This window comes from Pyxicephalus adspersus, chromosome 9 (genome assembly GCF_032062135.1).
Source record: "Pyxicephalus adspersus chromosome 9, UCB_Pads_2.0, whole genome shotgun sequence".
Lineage (NCBI taxonomy): Eukaryota > Metazoa > Chordata > Amphibia > Anura > Pyxicephalidae > Pyxicephalus > Pyxicephalus adspersus.
In genome coordinates this window covers 21890251-21912150 of record NC_092866.1, presented here as the reverse complement: position 1 = coordinate 21912150, position 21900 = coordinate 21890251, and positions in this window count along the sequence as shown.

The window sequence follows — 21900 nt, the reverse complement described above, 5'->3', positions numbered from 1 at the left end:
TTTCTAGCCTACCCCAAAAAGGAGCCAGGTACTTGGGCAAGCCAAGGTAGACAGGCAGCCAGGTGCAATGGCAGGCCAAGATAAAGAGGCAACCAGGTGCATGGGTAGGCCAGGTTAGACAGAAAATGAGAAAAGAACATTTATAAGCCAGGTTAGATGGAAAGGTCATCATTAAGGTCAATCATCATTAATACCTGATTTCCCCTTGAAAGTCCTTTGTTTGAAAATGTAAGTCTAGGGTAATAAATTTCCCCTATCGTGTATTTCTTGATCAGACAACGAGCACCCTTCCAGACCCTCTAGTTGTAAAAGTTGGAGTTTTGTGTCTCCGGGAGTCAAAATTTGTAGTTGGATCGTTATGGTGAGCACTTTGAGACCACAAACTAGTTTCCTAGGCCTCAGGAAAGCCTGGAAGCCCGATTTTTGCTGTTCTGGTGAACCATAAATTCCATACATGCCTAGTTTGGTCCCTGTGAACTCCTTATCTTGTGGTGATTAATAATCTGGGGGTTAGCCATTCATAAAACATGTACTTGTAAAATTATTAATATTGGCTAGAACAAGGGCATTCTAAGTAAAAATAGTATAATTTGCTAACTCGAAAATGCTACTATAAACATTGTGATTTCTGAGACATCCCTGTCTGGAGTGGCAGCAGGTAACACAGACAGTATTAAAGAAGCAGAATCATACCTGCGGTTGTCAAGGGTAAGGGTACGTGCTTCTAAGCACATGGTGGCAACCTACCTGTGATGGTGTGTGGCAAAAGCTAACAGAGTGGTTAACCTTGCTGGTGCGTGGACTGTTGCTGAGCATGTTGGAAAGTCTATGTGCAGGGGTGTGGGCTGAGAGAAGGCAAGTTTGGACAGAAAGGTAGCCAAGTGCAAGGGTAGGCCAGGAAAAACGGAACCAGGTGCATGGGCAGGTCAGGTTATGAAGGAATCCAGATGCAGGGGTAGATCAGTTTAGACTGAAAGTTTGTTAGGTGCATGCCAGGGTAAACAGGGAGCCAGGGGCAGTCCAGAGGTCCAGATTGCTGCAGGGGCAGCAAGGTTCATGGGTAGACCAATTTAAACAGAAAGGTAACCAAGTGCAGACCAGGGTAGACAGGGAGGCAGGTGCATAGAGACTCCAAGGTAAATAGCTAGGCAGGTGTATGGGTAGGGTGAGTTAGACAAAAGAGGGTCAAGTTCAAGGGCAGTCTGGGTTGGAAAGATAGATAACCAGGTGCAGAGGCAGGCTAGGATAGACAAGGAGCTATGTGCATAAGCAGTCTAGGTTAGGTGCACATGGATTCCGCACATCTACTTGCACCTGGCTCCCTTTCTGTCTAACCCAGCCTGCCTATGCACCTGGCTCCTTATTTAACCTGGAATGCCTATGGACATAGCTACCTGTCTATCCTGGCCTCCTCCTGTACCTGGCTCCCTTTCTGTCTAACCCAGCCTGCCTATGAACCTGGCTACCTGTTTACCTGGACTGTCTATGGATTTAGCTACCTGTCTATCCTGACCTGCCCTGGAATCTGGCTACCTTTCTGTTCCAGCTGGCATTGACTGTTTTGTCACCCTTGCACCGGGCTTCCGTTTTTGCCAGCCAATTGCAAGTGCATGTTCATCACATAACCATGTCAGATCTACCTAGGCTAATATTCTTTTGAGCTAATAATTTATCTTTTCCATGCAGTATATTCTGGTTCTGTCATTGACAGATAAAAAAAAACAAGTGAGGAGTCCCCCCAAATTTTAAAAACCAATCCCTTCAATCAGCTTGGGACCTTCTTGGACAGGAGATAGGAGTAGTGAGCCTGTGTGCCCCCTCTCGTATATATAAAAGGGCTCTGGAATGATGCTTCTTATCTTTTTGGAATACCAGAGCCTGCCTACCCACAATGGTGGCAAAGGCCCTTTCCCCTCAGTTTGGCCTGGTGTTGTAGGGGTCTGCAGGTGGGGAGCCTATGGGGATATTGGTAGCCCCTTTTATAAGTGAGTCCCAAGATGTTCACCCCTATACCCTGGGCAATTAGTGCAGGGGTACATGGCAACATTTACCTATTACTATAACTGGTTATAACTGCCTGCCTGGAAATAACTCAATCTAAGTTTTTGTAAAAAAGTTTTAATGTTTTTTAAGTTTTCAACTTTGAGTAATACTTACCTTTTTCAGATGCCCCCCCCAGGGAAGATTCCTACAGCATCCTCATCTTACTGACAGAAGTACAGCCGGGGGTATCTATGAGTGGAGCTTGAAAGCGCCCAAGACATGTATCCTTGTATACCCTCTGCTGTGATTGGGTAAAGCAACCACAACACTGCTGATGTCAGCATCTTTAGCAGTGTTTTAATTGGCTCAGTCAATCACAAAAGAGGGTACAAGGGGATGACATTTCCAGACTACCCTAAGCTGAAGGAGTGTGTGAATTTGACGCTTCTAAACAATAATAGGGCAGTCAAAAAACAGTGTCCCTTTGTTCCCTCTTCTGTGATTGGCTCATGGCAGGAGTTCGAGTTTGAGCTATAAAGTGTCCATGTTTCCTACCTCAAAATGTTAGATGGTATGTTAAAGGCAATCTACTATTATCAACAGTAGCTGATGTGCTCGTACTGTAGATTGTCTGTTGTGCAGGATCACAACTATAAATCACTATTAATAATACCAATCTACTATTTTTATTATAAATACTAGCTGGCATGCCTGTACTACGGAATATTTATTGCACAGTGCTAAAGAAAATGATGGTGTTATATAAATCATTATTGATATAAATAACAACCTACTGTTTTTAATATAAATACTAGCTGGCATGCCTGTACTACGGAATATTTATTGCACAGTGCTAAAGAAAATGATGGTGTTATATAAATCATTATTGATATAAATAACAACCTACTGTTTTTAATATAAATACTAGCTGGCATGCCTGTACTATAGATTCTTCATTTTCTTAATATTATTGTTAATAAACTGGATTTTTATAGCGCCAACATATTACACAGCGCTGTACATTAAATGGGGCTTGCAAATGACAGACAGATACAGACAGTGACAAAGAGGGAGGAGAGGACCCTGCCCCAAAGTGCTTACAATTTATGAGGTGGGGGAAGTATCACACAATAGGCAATTGCAAATATTAGAAAAAAAACAATATACAAAAAATGCTCATCAGCATTTGTCCATTCTACTGACCACAGAAAATGATGGCACTATAGAAATCACAATTATTAATAACAATCCACTATTTTTTCATCACAAATACTAGCTTGGCATTCCTATACTATGGAATGTCTATTGTAAACACCACAATAATGGTTCCATAAAAATCAATATTATTCTTGTTATCCTGACCTGGTCAGTAAGACCAGGGACATCATAGCTATCACAGCATTGAAATGAGTTCTTTAGGAGATAAGTCTGCCATAATGTGCAAATATGCTAGTCATATTTGTATATTATGTCAGTGAACCCTAATTCAGCTTACAGCAGTTGAGTTTGGGTCCACTTTATATGTTCCATGGCATATCAGGAGCACAGTACAGAAGTACAGTATTTCAGGTTTTGATATAGATGCATGGCTACATTCTGTGAGTAGTTGGGTCCTTTTTACTTACCAGTTTGTGATATAGGAGAGGACTTTATAAGTGTGGGCTTATTGCTGCTTTTCCATCCCCTTAAAATGTAATATCTGCCTACACTCCTTTACCCTATCCAAATCACCTACCTTTAGAAGGTAAAGAAAGTACCTGAGAAGGAAACATATAGCATTAAACAGTTGGCTCCCACACATTCTTTCCCATGACCTTCCTACCCTCATTCTCGATAACTTTAATGTTGAAGTGGATGACCCCAACCATCCTTCCTCAGCCAAACTGCTCTCCATTACCTCCTCATTTGGACTCACACAGAACATAAACAGCCCCACACGCATTGCTGGACACACATTAGACCTCACCCACCTTGACAACTCACCATTTCCTCTTTCTGATCACAACCTAATCCCCTTCATACTATCTAATTCTTGCCCCTATTTGCCACATTCCGAGCCTCGTCAATGTCAGATGGATATCCGTAACCTTGACCACTAACCAATTCAAACTGCCTTACGCCCCAAACCCCAACCCTCTCTAAAATAACATCTTCAAATAAAGCTGCCACTCAGTTCAACCACATTCTTCTTCAACAACAATCACACTAAACATTACAAAAGACTGTTCGTGCAGTTGAGTGAAGGAAATCTGGCCTTGTCACTGACTTCATGGAATACAAAGCCAGACTACAACCCTTTCCCATTCCTCCACCCTGGCCCCCTGCACTAACCAAACTATTTTTTAGAACTGCCCCTTCCTTTTGGAATGGTCTTCCTCATCATATTTGGCTTGCTCCTACTTTCTGCTCATTTAAAAGAGCACTGAAAACCATTCTTTTCAAATTTTCTACCCATTTTCTTTTGTCTCCTAAAACCCTCACTACTTCCCACCACTGTATAGCCCCCCCTCCTATTGTAAGGTACTTCCTCCACCTCCTAGATTGTAAGCTCTTCGGGGAAGGGTCCTGTCTTCCTCCTGTGTCACTGTCTGTATCTGTCTGTCATTTGTTTATTAATGATAATAATATTATTAATTAAAGTTACCTTACCCCTGTTATCCTCCTGGTACATCTAACACAGTGTTTCTCAACCAGGGTTCTGTGAACTCTTGGGTTTCTCTAGAAGTTGCTAGGGTTTCCTTGTGCAATGAGTAATTTGTGCCTCTCAGGTCAGTTTAAGTGATCCTTTTGGCTGTCTGTAAGGGTGACATTATTCCCACTGGCCAGCAATGTAGCAGGACTAGACTGAACTTGACTGTTACTTTTTCTTCCAAAATACCCCAAACATGCCATCCCCAACCTGATCTTTCTTAAAACTAAGAACCTATGGGAGAACTATAAATACAGAAATCAAACAACCACATGTACAAAGATCTATCCACCTCTATAATCACTGTTTGTTTCCCTTATTTCTACCCCTTTTCTCTTTTTTAAGCCGTATTATAAAATTGTATATTAGAAGCAGGACTATCCTCAAATATCTCCAGAATTCACTGGTGCATTTAATTCTGTGAATCTAAATTAGCATTAATACCTTGAGACTTCGGCTACCTACATTTTATTCCAAAAGGTGATGAGGCCCAATAGCTAGTTAGTCTCATTTATATTGCTGAACATCGACCTAAAACTTTTTGTGAAAATTCAAACCTTCTGTCTGACTCCCCCACCTGCAAATTAGTATCCAAACTGAACAGGTTGGGTTTACGCACAAGATGGCTCAGAACTTATATTATATATATACAATATTGTCCATTGTACCTTTATGAAAGACCAACCATCCTTCATTTTATTTACTGATGCTGGGAAGGCCTTTCATAGGGTCATGTGAGCTTTTCTTTGACTTAACTTAAACACAATAGACCTTGGACACCATATGCATTCTTGGATAGATTTTTTTAATTCTTCACCATTAGGTATCAGAATGAACAGTGTCCTTTTTGAACCATTCTAGATCAGCATTGAGATAACTTTGGAACCCTTTCTGCAGATCATCAAGTCATAGTTTGGCATAAATGAAATCACTTTGAGCAAAGACCAACACAATATCTCTGTGTATATACAGATAACCTGTTGTTCTTCTTCATTATTAATCCTAGGATCTTCACACCTATTTGATTAAAACAAACTCAGAAAAAAAGAATATACGGTGAAGAACACCAATTTTTCCCATACTGTTCCCCACTACTGATCCTAACAGAGAGTGTTGCTAAGAATACGAGCATCAGGTACATTGATGTACAATATGTTTAGTTTAATGTATTATTTTCTGTTAATGTAGTAATAATTTCATTGATGATGATAATGTAATTTCTTTATGGTTGTAGATTCTCTCTCTTCTCTCCTGAGGAAGCGGATATTTCCGTGAAACGCGTAGAGGATTTACCCAGAATGTATCCCTCACAGGGACACTCTGAAAGGAGAGATTTTTTGTGGTTAATAATGGTTTTTATGTGGTTTTATGTATTGGAAATGAGCCTTGTAATGTAAATTTTAATAAAAACATTTTGTTATTTTTATAATATATGTTGTTTAAATCCCACTACAAAAATTGGTGTTCTTCACCGTATATTCTTTGTTCTGGGTTTAATAAGGGATGTGGCCTACGTGATATATAACATATGTATAGGTGGAAATCTTCTTCTTTGTTTAAAACAAACTCACTCAAAATAAACAAACACACTGACAAACAAAATTTTTGCAATCGATGCCCATCCAAATTTCCAATTCCCTCCAAAAACATGTTCACGTTAAATATTTTACTTCCTAAATACAGAAAACAGCTGAAATGCCATTTCCAGACATTAAACTTTATTTTATAGTCATCTACCTTACATGGGTGTTTAACTGGTGCAGGCATTCCCCATATTTGGGTCACCAAAGACAAAAGCACATAATTGATTTTATTGCACTTACTTCCCTGCTCTGCAGTACCTACTTTGTCTTTCATAAAACACACCACGGTTGCGTTAACTTGGTGAATCTATACACAAGTTTTACGTTTTTCAATTTTTCTATCCCCTTATCCCTCTCTTCCAAGCTTTTTACCTGCACTACAAGATAAGATCTCCACTTTAAGAGACTGATTTATCCAAGATGCAGTTCAAATGCAAAGGTATAGCCTTAGGGTCAAAAGGATATTCCCTTTTCATCTATAAGCTACTAATTCAAGAAACCTCTTGAACCTCCATAATACTAATCCACATGGTCAACATTCCTGCATTCCTTTCTATTGGAAAAATGTATATACAGTATATCCACAATCCAAGAGAGGTTTTATCACATTAACAATATACACTAGAACTTTATAATGTACCCACCAGATATATGCATATTCCATGCAACTTGTTACTGGACAACAGATTAACTTTCAGACAAATTCAAATACAAAGTAACATTGATAAGTCTCTCACCTTACACTACCCCATTTTTTTACATTTCTTTTCTTTTTTTTTCTTTGTGTCTTTCTCTTTTTTTTTATCTTTAGTTACATCCATATCTTGAATCCTCGCCTGTTGCTACCAAACCGGGGATACTATAAATGAACTGGAGCAAATATTGTACTGGTAACAATCTCATCAATTTCCAGATTTTACACAAATCATATTATTTTATACATGCAAATGTCATTATGTATTTCTGATGTCTACATGCCCCACATGTCCCCCTGCCTCCAGCAATTTTGTTGACAATAACGTATTCAAGACCTTTGCAGTTCACTCAAAATTTTGATGCCAAGGATCAAATGAATCATGGTAAATGACATGGATCCTTGAATACAATTTATTTTAGCTATATGAATGTGGAGATCTATCTTCTTGGCTCACTGTTTTGTTTCCTCACTTTTTTCCATGTATTTCTGCTATTTTGTAGCTATTTGTTTGCACTGTCTTCCCCTGCTTTTCCTACTATATTCTCTTTACTGCTTATGTTTATAGGTGGGCTTTTAACCCATTTATACCTTTTGTGTTTTTTTCTTTTATGTTCTGATTTGTGAAAGCTCACTTCACTATTTGATAATATACGTTGCTTTCTACCCTTTTATTTGCATGCAAAATTTATAAAATATATATATTATACAATATATTTTATGTCATTGTGCCTCATTTACATTGTATGCTTGTTATGTGCACTATTTTCTTTAAAATCATACTGTACCCTAATTCTAACTAACAAAGTGTCTTGTAACAACAAACAATAAAAAATCCTCCCCCCAAAATAATGGTCAAGAGGTATATATTCAGGAATGTATCTTGTTTTCCCTCAAGCCACTGGCTCTTTAAGAATCACTTGAGGCACTTCAGTACAAAAAGGTTGGTAAAGTAAGGAAAGCAGGAGAGTATTGAGAGTACTGCAACTGTTTGGTTTTGAAGTGGATACCTGAAAGTTCCATTTTTGGCTGGGTTCTGTGGTGCCCACATTGTGTTAATCAATGTTAGATCTATATAATATAATATTTATATTTGTTCACAGATTATTGTGCCCTGCTACATGGGATCCTGCTAACCCTCACAATTATATATATATATATATATATATATATTTATATATATATATATATATATATATATATATATCAGAAAAAAAATATTTTAAATGAAAAGAAAACGACTCCAATAAATTTAAAATAGAATTAAATGGCTGTAAATGGGTGATAATAACTACCATGAAAAACAGAAGCCAGAAGAACTGTTCAATTTATAGGTGCAGGGAGAAAAGGATATGTATGCAACACCCTTTTATCTCAAGCTTGCTAATCGATGTGCAAACCACAAATAATTACTTTTCTCATGTTATATTTTTTGGTATCTTAAATTTACAATATATAAAACAAGAGTTTTTTTTCCCTTTAAATGAGTGCTGAAAAAATAACTCATGGTCCTGCCAGATATCCATTGAAATGATAACTTCCCATGCTCTTTAATCCTGCTGTAATTTGAACTGCAGATGCAATATATTACACTTTGCACATTGCAGCAGTATAGCAAAAAATAAATTAGCAAAAAAGCATTTTTTCAGCTTTCACAAATTGAAAGACTTGGTTCAGACTGGCAGTTATCACCAAATTGTGCAGAATGTTCTCGTAGCTATAATGTTACCAAAATCAAGGCAGTTCACCTGGCTCAATAGTTTGATTACATAAATCATTTCCAGCCTTTTAAACTGTTTTTTTTCTGGGTTACCTCTCATAATTGACTTAAGAAAAGATCTTTCTTCTCTACAGATTCTTCTCAGCTTCTCTCTCTGTCCATTTTTTTCTTCTCTATTTCACCCTGAAGGACTTAATTGGGGTCCCCACCATTACACCACTTGTGCAAATGGGATTTCAAAAAAATAAAATGGTAAACTGTTTGTGAACATATCCCCAAATGTACCTCGAAACAAATATCTGTAACGTTATTTTTTAGGTAAAGCACAACAGTTCTGGTTCAAATGTACATTGTGATGTGCTAAAATGTGTATTGTTCACTACCTAGGTCAGGAGTGTCTAAACTTTTTGCAAAGGACAGATTTGGTGTGGTAAAATTGTGTGGGGGGCGACCATTTAGCATGTACTCAGGGTTAGTGTGGGCGTGGTCTGTGTGGGTCCCACACAGCACACCTCCACCAGGGTGACGTGAGGGATTCCCTGTGCACGGAGTCCAGTGTCAGTGTGGGCTCCGTGCAGAGCATGTTCTTGGATAGGGGATTTCCTGTGCACACCCATCCTGCTGATTATGCCCGCTGAGTAGTGGGCCGATATTTGCAAGGCGGTTGATCAGCTCTAATGAAATATAAAATAGGTTTGTTGTACATGGGGTGCAATTGGCCCTCGGGCCGGACTTTTGTCATGTCTGGCCTAGGTGCTTTGGGCATTTTGATTAGGAGCATTTTTAAAAGATATCATTAACACTTGGTCCATTTGCATTGAGTAATGTTCAGGAGTCTTAATTTATAGGGCAGACTGGTGTCACTCTTGGGGAGAAGGGGTCACTAGGGGGCGCTACGGCTTGCACAGAAATGGTGTGAGCCCTGAGAAGGGCTAAGACGCAGAGTCTAAGCAGTAACCAGGTCTTTACTAGAGCCTCTAGTAATGAGGATTTTTCGCTTCTGGTTACTGCCAGGTTGCAGTCCTTAGGCACACCAAGATGGGCAGGATGATACACAGTACTAAATCACTAGGCAGAAGAATTGTCAAGGAAGGCCATGTCAAAACAGGCAGCATGCAAGAGATGTCAGATCACAAGCCAGGGGTCAAATACCAGGGATCTCGGAAACAGACACCGGTGACACAGGGGCCACCGCAGACACAGGGAACACAGGAGACACTGGGAGAAACAGGAGGCACAGGGATAACCACAGACAGAGAGGAACACTGGAACAGCACAAGGGAACTGGCTGGGAAACAGACTGGGCCACAAAGGGTTAACACAGAAGCTGGACAGGGAAAGCATTGAATTAACTAACAGGTGTACAGAAAATTCTCAGCAGAGCTAGGGGGCTTTGCACTAGTGGAAACACGTTGCATGAGTGCTGAGTGCTGTGTCTGAGCTAGCTAAATAGCCAGGGATGATTAAAAGAGCAGGCACACCCGGACTCAGAACTGCAGGCATGCGCAGGAGAGAGGCGCCTGTGCTTTAACGAGGAAGTGGTAAGTGAGACAACTGGCTGTTGTAAGTAGTAAACATTTACATATCATCCTTGCTTTCTCTTATTTAACAGGCCTAATACTGTATGTCTCTATTTTGAGAAAATTCACTTGTAGGTTTTGTTACATTGTTTAGAGGTTTAGATCTGTTTCACTTTTGACAATATAAAACTACCAATGGAAATGCTCAGGTCTTAGTATGATTTAGGATTATTGGAAGAATCAAGGAATTCTTTTTTTGGTTGGGAGTCTAATATAGTTTTTATAGCCAAATGCTTCCCATAAACTGTACAGTAAATCTCTTAAATCTTAGATAATATTTTAACTAAATTCATTATCTCACAGATACTGTAAATTACTTATTTAGCAAAAAAGTGTAACACATAGTTTTAAATGCTGTGTAATTAAATACATTTTAATTGGAAAAGCACAGCCAACAGCACTGTCATAGAAAAATATAGGATCACTGTTTGTTTATCAAATACAAATGTGTAAAATGTTTGTTGTATTAAATATTAGGCTGTGATTTCCTAATTGTGATTTTTGTTAAATTGCTTTTTTTCAACAACAGGGAAGACAGAGATTTCAGAGTTGATTCATGGGACAAAAGCAGCACCATGTGATATAATAATTTTGGAAAAAATGGTAACCAGACCGATAAGAAAAAATACAGCACACAGAGTTGTTTATGTTGGTCCATGGACTTCTTTCTGGTATATGCTTCCTGCTTATTGGAGAGTTTTAGGTCTAACTTGGCAGGGGGTGGTTGACTGTCCATCTATTCCCAATTTAAAATTACCATAACTACTTTAAAACCCAACAAGAACCAGAACTTTTTCTTTCCAATCTTAGAATGTTAAAAGTTAGAACATCTGCATGTTTTTTTATTGCTGAGGCGCTGGCATTTCAATGCTCAGTTGGTACTAAGGACTGAATTGTGCCAAGAGAAAATCCCCCACACCTCACTAGCCATTGATACTAGAAAGAATGGATCCATCCTTTCATATTTTTAATGCCAAATTGTCTTCCAGCCATACGAATGTCATGGAAGAAATTGAGACTTATCAGACAGGGCAACATTTTTCCAGTTTTCTCTTGTTCAGTTTTGGTGGGTTTGTGCAAATTATAGCCTTGGGTGCCTGTTCTTAGCTAACAGGTTACTGTTACCTTTCTATCATCTAAAACCCGTCTATCCATTCTTCTCTGACCTTTGCTATCAACAAGGCATTTTTTTGCCCAGAGACCTGTAGCTCACTGCATTTTCCCCCTTTTTTGCCAATCTCTGTAAACCCTTGAGATGGTTTTACTTTAACATTCCTGCAGATCAGCAGTTTCTGAAATACTAATACCAGCCCCCCCTGGCACCAGAAAATTTGTTTCATTCAAAATCACCCATCTTTCCTGTTTTGATGTGTAGTGTGAAGTTTCAGCAGGCCGTCAATTGACAATGTCTACATGCCTAGGAACATTGAACTGTCACCATGTGATTGTACGAATAGATATTTGCATTAACAACCAATTGAACAGGTGCACCTAATGAAACAACTGGTGTGTGTCTGTATACAATAAAACATGATGCCAAACATAAAATTATGTAAGCCTAAAATGTATTTTCTATCACTTTAATAGGAGAGGCAGATGCCAGTTGGTAAACCGGCCAATAGGGAACACATAAGTTATTTACACTTTTTAAAGCAGTAAGAAATGTCGACTTGGCCCTGGTCACTTTATTGGCTTAGGAATTTCGTTTTTTTAACCTCTACAGTATTTTTAGACTACATCTGCCCAATAGTTCTTCAGCCTTGGACTGAGCCTTTAAAGCAGCTTGAAAATGCTATAAAGTCTGAATTCAGAAAACATTAATTTGTTACATGATATGTTTTAGCAGCTTCCATGAAATCAGCAGATCTGACCATCCAAAATATTTGTGGTACACTCTGTGCAGATGGTGACTGACTGTTATTTGAAAGAGAACATTAATTATCTGATGTGAGACTTAATATAGCTGAGATTTAACATGACTGTTTACTGTGACACCAAAACAACTTCCCTGAATGAGTCTAAACAGTGTTGACGGCACTGATGTTTAGCCTAATTAATATTTTGAAATTTTAAATCAATTATGTTAATTCTTTCTGAGAGCTTTTCCAAATATTTAGAATTATTTTAGAGTAGCAGCTAATAGCTATTCTTAGTCCTCCATCCCTAAGGTTTAGGCAGAGTCAAAAGCTTTATTTATGAAGAGGAAGTTATAAATATATCCTCTTGCTGATATTTTGAATTTGCTTTTGGATATCAAATATTTGTTAGTGCTTATTATTATTATTATTATTTTTTCTGAATTTGTTAAACTTGTTAAAAAAAAAATTACATTGTTACCAAATTTTACCCAAATGAAGCCAGAATTACGCTAGCCCTAAATTAACCTCAAGCCTAACCTCAGAAATATAGAGTAAACTGTACCTGCTGTTTGTGATTACTATAGCCTAAAGTGTGTCTTTACATTAAAACTTTACTTCTGTTTTGAAAATAGGCAACGTCCCTTTTATAAAAAAGCATACTTACCAGCCTGTTTACTGTCTTTGTATGGGAGTTAGTTCACCCTGGGCAATCAGGATGGCCAAAGATCAGGACACATGAAAGAGAAGGAAAAGATGGAGGAGCCAGTTATAAAACAGGGACAGATGAGTGTATTTTAAAATATGCAATCAGGCAGGTAAGGCTTTTTTTTATTGCAGAAGAGGCATTGTCTGGTCAAAATGTAAAATGTTTTAAAATCCGCTTTAGGTTGACCTCTCTTGTTACTTATTTTCATTCATTCATTCACTTTCATTCTTACATTGCCGCATTTGGCTTCCAGAAGCATAGAGAGGAAGCACTGTATATGCTGTAAGTTATAACTTGCAAATATACAGGACTGAGGATTTTCTCCTACCATTGTGTCAGATTGCTGAGTGCCTGAGGGGCCAATCAATATGTTTGCTTTGACCAAAATGAGTGTTTAATCCTTGCAGTGAGATGGAAGCCCCCCTGTAATGGTATTTTTCTTGAGTTAGGCTTTAGATTAAATAATTCTTAGGAGAGAATAAATATTTACTCGCCCAACAACTAAAGCAATTCGAGAATAGAAGTGCTAATAAAACAACTAGATCTTATAACACAAAACTGTTACAACATAACCAAAGATCTGTAAAACTTAAATGCTGTGCAGTTCAGTTTCCCAAAGCTTATAATAACTTCATACAGTGTTGGATGTATATGATTCACAGCCTTCATCGCTTGCAAAGTTTCAGACCAGAATTAGAAAAATTGCTTGAATTACAAAAGAACTAGAAAAGTGATTTATTCATTGTCTCCCTGGGCAAGCTTTGACAGCATGTGTAAGAAAGATATTCTAAAAATGATCCAGTGCTTTGAATAATATTTTGTGATCTGAATGCCAAACCATTAAACCACCTAATAGACTCAAGACCTGCAAAATAACACATAACTTTTTGCAGTTTCCCAGAATCATTGATGGATGCAACCATCAAACCTCTAAAACTCAAAACAAAAAATTACTGGACACTTAATCAACAGCTAGCAACTAACATGCTAACCTTAAGTTGTTATCAGAAAAATTAAAAAAAATATCTCTAAAAAATTAGTTTATATCTGTGATGTAGTTATAACCACAGCAGCTTATTCAACTTCTATGGGACTTGGTGGGGGCCCCAGTAGGGGGTTGTTAAGGCAAATTAAGTCAGAATAAAACATAGTAAACCCTTGTACATATAAAGATAACACAAATCCAGAATTATATAGCAGGGGATTAAAAGGTTGCAGTTGATACTGACTGCCTGTAAAGTCTTCACTTTATAAGAACGGACATCAGATGAACAGGAGGAGTCTTTGAGATCTTCAACGATCAAAGCTTTCTCCATTTCTCTGTGTAGAATGCAGCATTTGTTTGGCTGTAAATCAATGCAAATTAAAAGATTTTGCATGGAGGATTGGTCAACAGCTTTAACAAAGTAAAGTCAAACAGTGCTGGGCAGTTATTGAAAATGCCCACAAGAATCCATTTCTGCTAAATGATGTCAAGGGTGTACTTACTATTTTCATAGTACGCCTTTATAAAGTACATTGATCATTTTGTTCAATGATTGAAAAGACACATTTTTCATTTTTTGATCCTCCCTTGTTTAGTACTTCACCTTTATCAGAAGGCACAGTTTGAACAAAGATCCTATGTGTGCCTGCTTACTTATGTTGAATAAGTCAATAAATTGCATAAGGTATGCTTACTTTTTCACTTGAGTGTATGAGTTTATGCAGTCCAGTGTAATGTGATGCAAAGACCTGAATATTGGGGGAGTAAAACAACTATTCAACAGATGGACAAAAACTACCCTTCTATCTCACCCCCCTCTAACCCATCCTACATGTTTAAATGTTCCTTACTTTGTGAAGAAAGGTATGCTCTTCTAAATCTGCAATCTAGGCCCATTGACAGTGCTGATTTTGGGCCACTGATCCACTTTTTTTTTTGGGGGGGGTTTTTACTGAATGCATGCAAAATTATTAGTACTATGGAATTCAATGGATACCTCTGCTCCTAGCAATGGAACTATGATGCAGAGAAGTGGGGCAAAAGTATTAATAATGGTAAAAAAGTTACTTTGAATATTTTATGTTTGTTTTTTTTTTCAACATTGTTTGAATACTGTATTGTTTTTGGAATAAATATATATGATATTCAGTATGTATAGTCCTAACTTTTATTTAACAGGGAATCAAACATTTCTTCGAACATTCCCTTGTGGGAATTTTCCAGCTCCATGTGTTTTAATTGGGGTAATTGATTCCCACCGCGGAATGTTTGAGGGAGATTCAGTTTCCCTGCTTTATAAATAGAGCTCCAAATGTATTTTACTATTTATCTGAAATTACTGGTTAAACTGAACATATTTTTAAGTAAATTATTATTAGAACACAGTGATATTTTGTTTATCAGAAACAGTAGAAATTTGTTACTTCTGAATTTTTCAGTTTTTTTCTTTTTTGGGAACCTTTACTTTTACAGGTATGGTACTAATGTACATAAATACTTATTCAGAATATAAAATTCAGTTATCTAGCTTGTTCAAATTGGCTTCTTTGTATGTTGTATATTTATGGATGATATTTACATTGCAAATTAGGCACATTTAATAACCTAATACATCCTTTTAAAATATATATATTATGTGTGAACTTATTCCTTGGTTTATACTTCCTTGGAATGGCTAATATAACTACTAGAAATTCTTATTTACTGATATTTGGGGAATTTTTGTTAATGTATTCCCTTCCAGTTGTACAGTGTATTTAAAAAATTACTTTTATAAAATAAAGTGTTATTAGGCCATTTTTACTGACCACTTCAAGAAGAAAAAAGGTAAAAATAAGATGAGTCAGCATAAGGTATTTTACATAGTTCTTTTGGTTTACATTGTTATGATGCATTTTATAAAAATCCACCTTTTAGAATACCTTCAAGATCTTCATGATTTCATATTCTTTTTTTCTTAGAGATAAGATTCTTGTCTTGTCCCAGTTTACCTCTGCTAAACTTTTCAAAACTACAGCATAATAAATTACCATGCTGATATGACATCACCTTCCTCCCCAATATATAGTGCCTAGCCCAGCTTATAAGGTTTTAATTGTCCAGCACACACACGTTGATCTCATGCAGCATTGTTATCAGTAATGGTCCAAAAAAAACCCTACTGAGTCCCCTTAAAATTGCTGGGATATGTAGTCACTACCATATTTTCTTGTATTTTGGGATAGCAAAGAGAACCATACAGAACCCTACCCTTCACAATCTTTGAGCATTGCCGAAAGAAATATTTTTTTATGGCAAGCTAAAAGGTAATAATATATTTCTGTCAACAATGCTGAGCTATAGGATGGTATATTTAATACTAAGTCTGTAAGACCTTTGTTGTGCTTTAACCATGTAATTCTTTACACAAGTGGGTTTTCGATCTACACAGCTGTATTTTTTTCTCAAAATTTTAATTATAAGTATTTATCAAAACCCTAAAAACATATTATATTATGGCTTGCTAGTACTTAGATAAGGTGTCAGTATTATCATTTTTATTTCCAGGCATTTTTGGGTTAGAAGCAATGTAGCTTATTTGGATTTTGCTAAAGTATTTGACTTATCCTATAATTTTCACATTAGACATCTGTGAGAGACTGTTTGTTTAGCAACTACAATATGTTAATGCAAAGAAAACTGTTTCTGTGTTTTCTGATGACACAAAGCTTTGTAGTATGGTTAAATCTTTGTCTCTAATTAGCTAGCCGATCTAGACACACTAAATGATTAACCAGCCCCATTGCAAATGTGGCTTAATGTGATTTAATGTAGGGTAAGCATTTGAGGATTAAAAATATATAAAATGCAAGCAAATATGCCATATCAATGATTTTGCAGAATGATTATTTAGACCCAGAGATTCAAGGCTGGTGTTAAAGTGTAACTCAAGATCCTCAGAATTAAAATTGGTCCAGAGTTGTTAGTCACTGGTAGGAATAAGTGAGCGATTTTTTAAAACTCGATCTCGCGGCTAATTCATCCGTTTTCGCTTACCCAAATTGTAAGAATGGCCGGTGTAATTTCGCTGATCGAGCTTGAATTTAAAAAAAAAAGAGCGCCGGCTGCATTTATTGATCAGCTCAGTGTGCGATCCCCAGCACTAGAGGTTAAATGGTTTACAAGTCTCCCCATTCAAAACCTCTAGTGCTCTCTGATTGGCTGAGGAAAGCTTTTCTCAGCCAATCAGGGAGCACTAAAGGTTTTCAATGGGGATACTTGTCCCCATGTAACCTTTAGTGCCGGGGATCACAAACAGGATTCCCAGGACTGCAAGAATGATTGCAGGTCTGAGAATCCACTGCGATCCTGGGGCACTAAAGGTTAATTAACCTCTAGTGCCCCAGGGATCGCAAACTGGAGGATTCCCAGGGAATCCTGTGAATCCCCTGTGAATCCTATTGTTATAATTTCTTTGATCTTTCAAAGGTTTCACAAAATCGGCTTGCCAAAATTTCACAGAACCATCAGAAATTTTCACCAGAATGCCGGAGGCATTCTCGCTCGTCCCTAGTCACTGGTTGTAAAAAAAATAAAAAAATGACATAGTGTTAGGTGATGGTTATCTGGCCAGCGATCCTGTGCTCTGCACCAACGCAGTATCACACCCTGTTTATTCGCTCTAGCTGTGTCCAGCAGAAAGGAGAACAAGAAAATAGCAGCATCTTCTGCTTCCCTTTAACTGTGCAGCCTGAGATGTACCTTCGTGGCATCCGCTCGGGCTGTGTTCATCTGAAAAGGCATCTGGTAGTCCTGTAACCCCCACTCTTCTTTCTCTTTATTCTTGGATACCTGGTCTGGTGTACTGATTACCTGTGTATGACCTCTGGCTCAGTAATCTGGACTTGCCTGTGTTGGAATTCTTTGTTATGCATTATCTGTGGGCTCCTGGTCCTCTGTCAGTCCTTCTCTAGACGCCATTCCTAACCTGACTCTCTCCTCTACAATCTAATATGAATGCTGCAGCCAGACTTATCCACCCACCACTCCTCCTCTGCTGCCTTTCTTTGTAGTTGTATTGTATAATAATATTATATTAAAATTATAATATGAATATTAAATTTAAATATAATATAAATAAAATATAAATATATATATTATAATCAAAAATTAAAATATGTTTTAAATTAACAATGACTGGCAGGACAGAAGCACAAATTTCAGCTCATGAAACCCAGTCTATTACTAAAAAAGTTATGAGAAGTTCAATAGTCATCCACAGGGACTAGTTCCTATGAGGCCCAATAGATAATTTAAGATGCATATTAAAGGCTTATTTGCCCTATTCTTTGTTCACCTAGGTTCTCCAAGGGTTTAGTGTGTTTTCTCTACCTGCTTAAAAGCACAACCCCCCATTTTGATGCATATAAACTAATTCCAGAAAAATAATCTGCTGGCTGGTTGCTGACCACTTTATTATTAGCAATATCAGAAAATCAGGTTATGCATAATTTAAAAAAAAAAACATTTTTGACAATTTTCTAAATTATTCCACCCATACATGCTCTTTCTAATTTAAAATTAATAAATCCCACATCACAGAGTAGTTCATGTAATCTATAAAATGACAGAATGTATCACAAAACTCTCCATTTATTCTTTGCAATTATTTATAAAATACAAACATGTACACGTGTGGTATTTATATAAAACTTTATATGACATCTATATGGTATTTACAAATGCATGAACTCTTTACATATTAATTCTATCCATATCAGACAGGTGGTAACCTGTTTCACAGACTAACCCCCTTCATCAGACCATCCAGCTGGACTAACAACATAATTAGACGGCCTATACGTAAAAAGAAAAACATAAGTAAATCTAAAATACACAATCCAAAAAATCATTATAACATATATTAGTAACATTTACCTTGAATCACCTATTATTGGAAGCATAGGATGAAATTTAAGTAAACCCCCATACATCATTCTTTCTAATGTAGACAACGACTTTTATAAAAGTGTTTTTATGAGCCATCCGTACCTCTGAAATGCATGGTGGAAGCATGTATAACATAAAACAACAACATGATATTCACATTGGTCAGCACATTAAATTTGACGTTCAAATTGTATAAATCTCAGTTGATCACTTATTTTGAGATTTTATCTCTTGTTTTTCAAATAAATTCAAGTGAATTAGACTTTAGGTGAATTTGGTGTTGAACAGCACAGTATCTTTGAAGTCCTTTTGAATCACAAGTATATCGTGTGTGTATTTTTACTGAACGGATCTTACTTAGCGGATCCTCTGGGGTTTCTTGGGTCATCACAGACTCAAGCAATATAGGGGTTATTTACAAATAAAATGAATGAAAGAAACTGTAAAGAGAAGTTGCCTAGAAAGATAAACAGGTTCTGTGTTTAGATTCTTCAGTGTATAATAAATGAAAAATGATTGGTAACCATGGGTACCTTTTCGCTGTTTTCTTTAATGTTTTTTAACAACTGGCCACGTACACAGCATGTATATTCACAGGCACAAATTGCCTGCTAAACATTCAATTCACGAAATTGAAAAATACTCCAAAAACAATGAGTCATCCGTGGTATGCCATTATCAGTAGGTGCTTTATTCACATGCCAAAGACGGTGATTTAAAGGAGCATGACAACACTTTGACATTTTTTATACAAGCAGTACTCACGAGTCTTATTGTGAACAGGTAGGCTTTATATTGCAGAAGGGACGGTTGTGTCTGATTTGCAAAAAACAAATCCACCTGCCTGTTCATGTTCTTCTCTTGCACAGTGTGGTGCACATGTGCTTAGTGTACAATTCCAGCAAAGGCCCTGGCTGCCGGGAATGATTGAGCTAATCAAGATGGCTGAAGGTCCTAAACCCAGAGGAGAGACTATGTTGGCACCAGTGTAGGAGTTAGAGTTGATTTAACCCCCCTGGCAGTATGATTAATGAGGATTTTTTTAAATGCAAAAGCAGTGTATTTAAAAATAATTATTTTAAATTTTCCGACTGGTCCTGCCCACCTGCATGATGGTCCCCCCCTTCAGCCATGCACTCGGCATCTTCTTCCCCTGACCTCGTTTGTCCAACGTTGACACACGCTGGGGACGCAGATGTGGGCCGGGCAATGGCCAGCTTGCACAGGCAGGGAAAGAAGACATCGGACATTGCTGGTGGACACCACAGACATCGCTGTTAGACGCTGCAGGCACTGGTGGAGGACGGTGCTGCAACGGGAAGGAGTTTTAACCTCTCTGAAAATTCCACCCCGAGTTTGGCTTGGGGTTACTGCTTTTGGTATGGAAAATCCACCCCGAGCCACACTCGGGAATACCGCCAGGGAGGTTTAAAGAAAAAAAATGCAAACAGACAGGTAAGTTTATTTTGTTGCAGAAAAGACATAGCCTGTCTCTTCTGCAATAAAATAACCTTTCTTCTCATTTTTTTTTCATTGGTAAAGCTTAGTACCTCTTGAATAGGGTATAGCACTAATGACTCCTTGTTTGTGAGCATTTTTCAATTCAGTAGGGCTAAGAAAAGTTTCAGAAGCTGGTTGCATTGCTCATGTTAAACAGTTAATCTGGCGTTTCCCTTGGAGCAGAAAGATTATAAGTATGTACATACTGAATTTACCAAATGAGAGCAGCCTTATAAAATATGTGTAAAATTATACATTTATTAATCATTGCTGTCTGGATATTGAATTATGTGACACTCTGCACATCAGCTGTTATTTTATGAAAATATTTAGTCAAAGACAAAATACTTAATCTTTTTTTCTGATTCTATCTATATTTACATGCAGATCTGTCAGTCATTGATTGGGTAGAAAATATTGATAAATATTGCTGCCTAGAAAACCATTAGAGACAAAAGTACACCTAGTTGCTACTGTAATATCATTTTTATATTTATGTATAAATGTTATAACAAATTATTTTGAGTTTGGTCAAAGCTAAAAGGTCAAAGCTCCACAAGGTGTAACTCAGAACACAAAAAAAATGCAACAAATATTGAATAGATATTCTGCTGCCCAAGGGGGTGTAAAATAAACAGTATGGGTGGGCTTCTGCAAAGGGAGTATTGTATATTGAAGGGAGTGGAAGAAGATAATTTTGATTGAGGAGGAATATTATGCTTGTCTCTTTAGAGCTACAACCTCCCATTTTGTGTCCTGGACTTCAGAGTAGTAAGCCTGTGACATGTTAGCTTTAATATTGAGTCATCCACTGTCCTCCACTGCCATCCACAGAGGCCCCATGAACTGTAGAGCTTTCAGAGAGTGAAGAGCCTACAAACTGTGCAGCCATGCTTTCTACACTCTGGAAACCTGGAAATGATCTTCTGGTGTTTCTTGCAGAATCCTGGACCAGTTGCTCTGGGCACTGGTCCTCCTAATGTGCCTCAAGGACCAGTTTCATTGGGGTCCAGTGGACTGCTTAAAGTCATTCATGGGACACTCCTATGCCATTAGGTTATAGTGTTTAAGCTGATTAGAGTACCATCTGGCACGGAATGTAAGGTCTGCCTGGCATGCGCCAGCCTTACACCTTTGTCAAACACAGTTCAAAATCCTGAACTGAAAATCTATTGCACAGTAACCATTTGGCGTCAACCAGCATTCAGAAAACAATGAAATTTGGTGCTAATGTGAACCTAATGTTTAAATAACCAGTTTGAAGATTGTAGTGGCAGATTACAAATCTCATATATTCCATTGAGTTTTTCCTTCTGGTACTTTTGTCCAAAATGCCTGACTGTCATTTTCCCTAACAAATAGACCTTTGAAAGTAAATAGTCCATGAAATAATATTAGTAATCATTCATTATAAACAGAAATGGGTTAGCAATATTTCTCCTACATGTGGACTAGGTTGTCTTTGGCTTTTGAGCTCCCATATTGGACATAACTTATTAAAGCTCTACAAGACTGGAGATAATACATTTTCATCAGTGAAGCTTGGTGATCCAGCTCACCTTGAATGGATTTCTTGAAAGTAATTTGTTTGCAATCAAATGTTTTGAATCCTGGACCAGATCCGTTCCAGGTTTGCTGGATCACCAAGGTTCACTGATGAAAGTGTATCCTC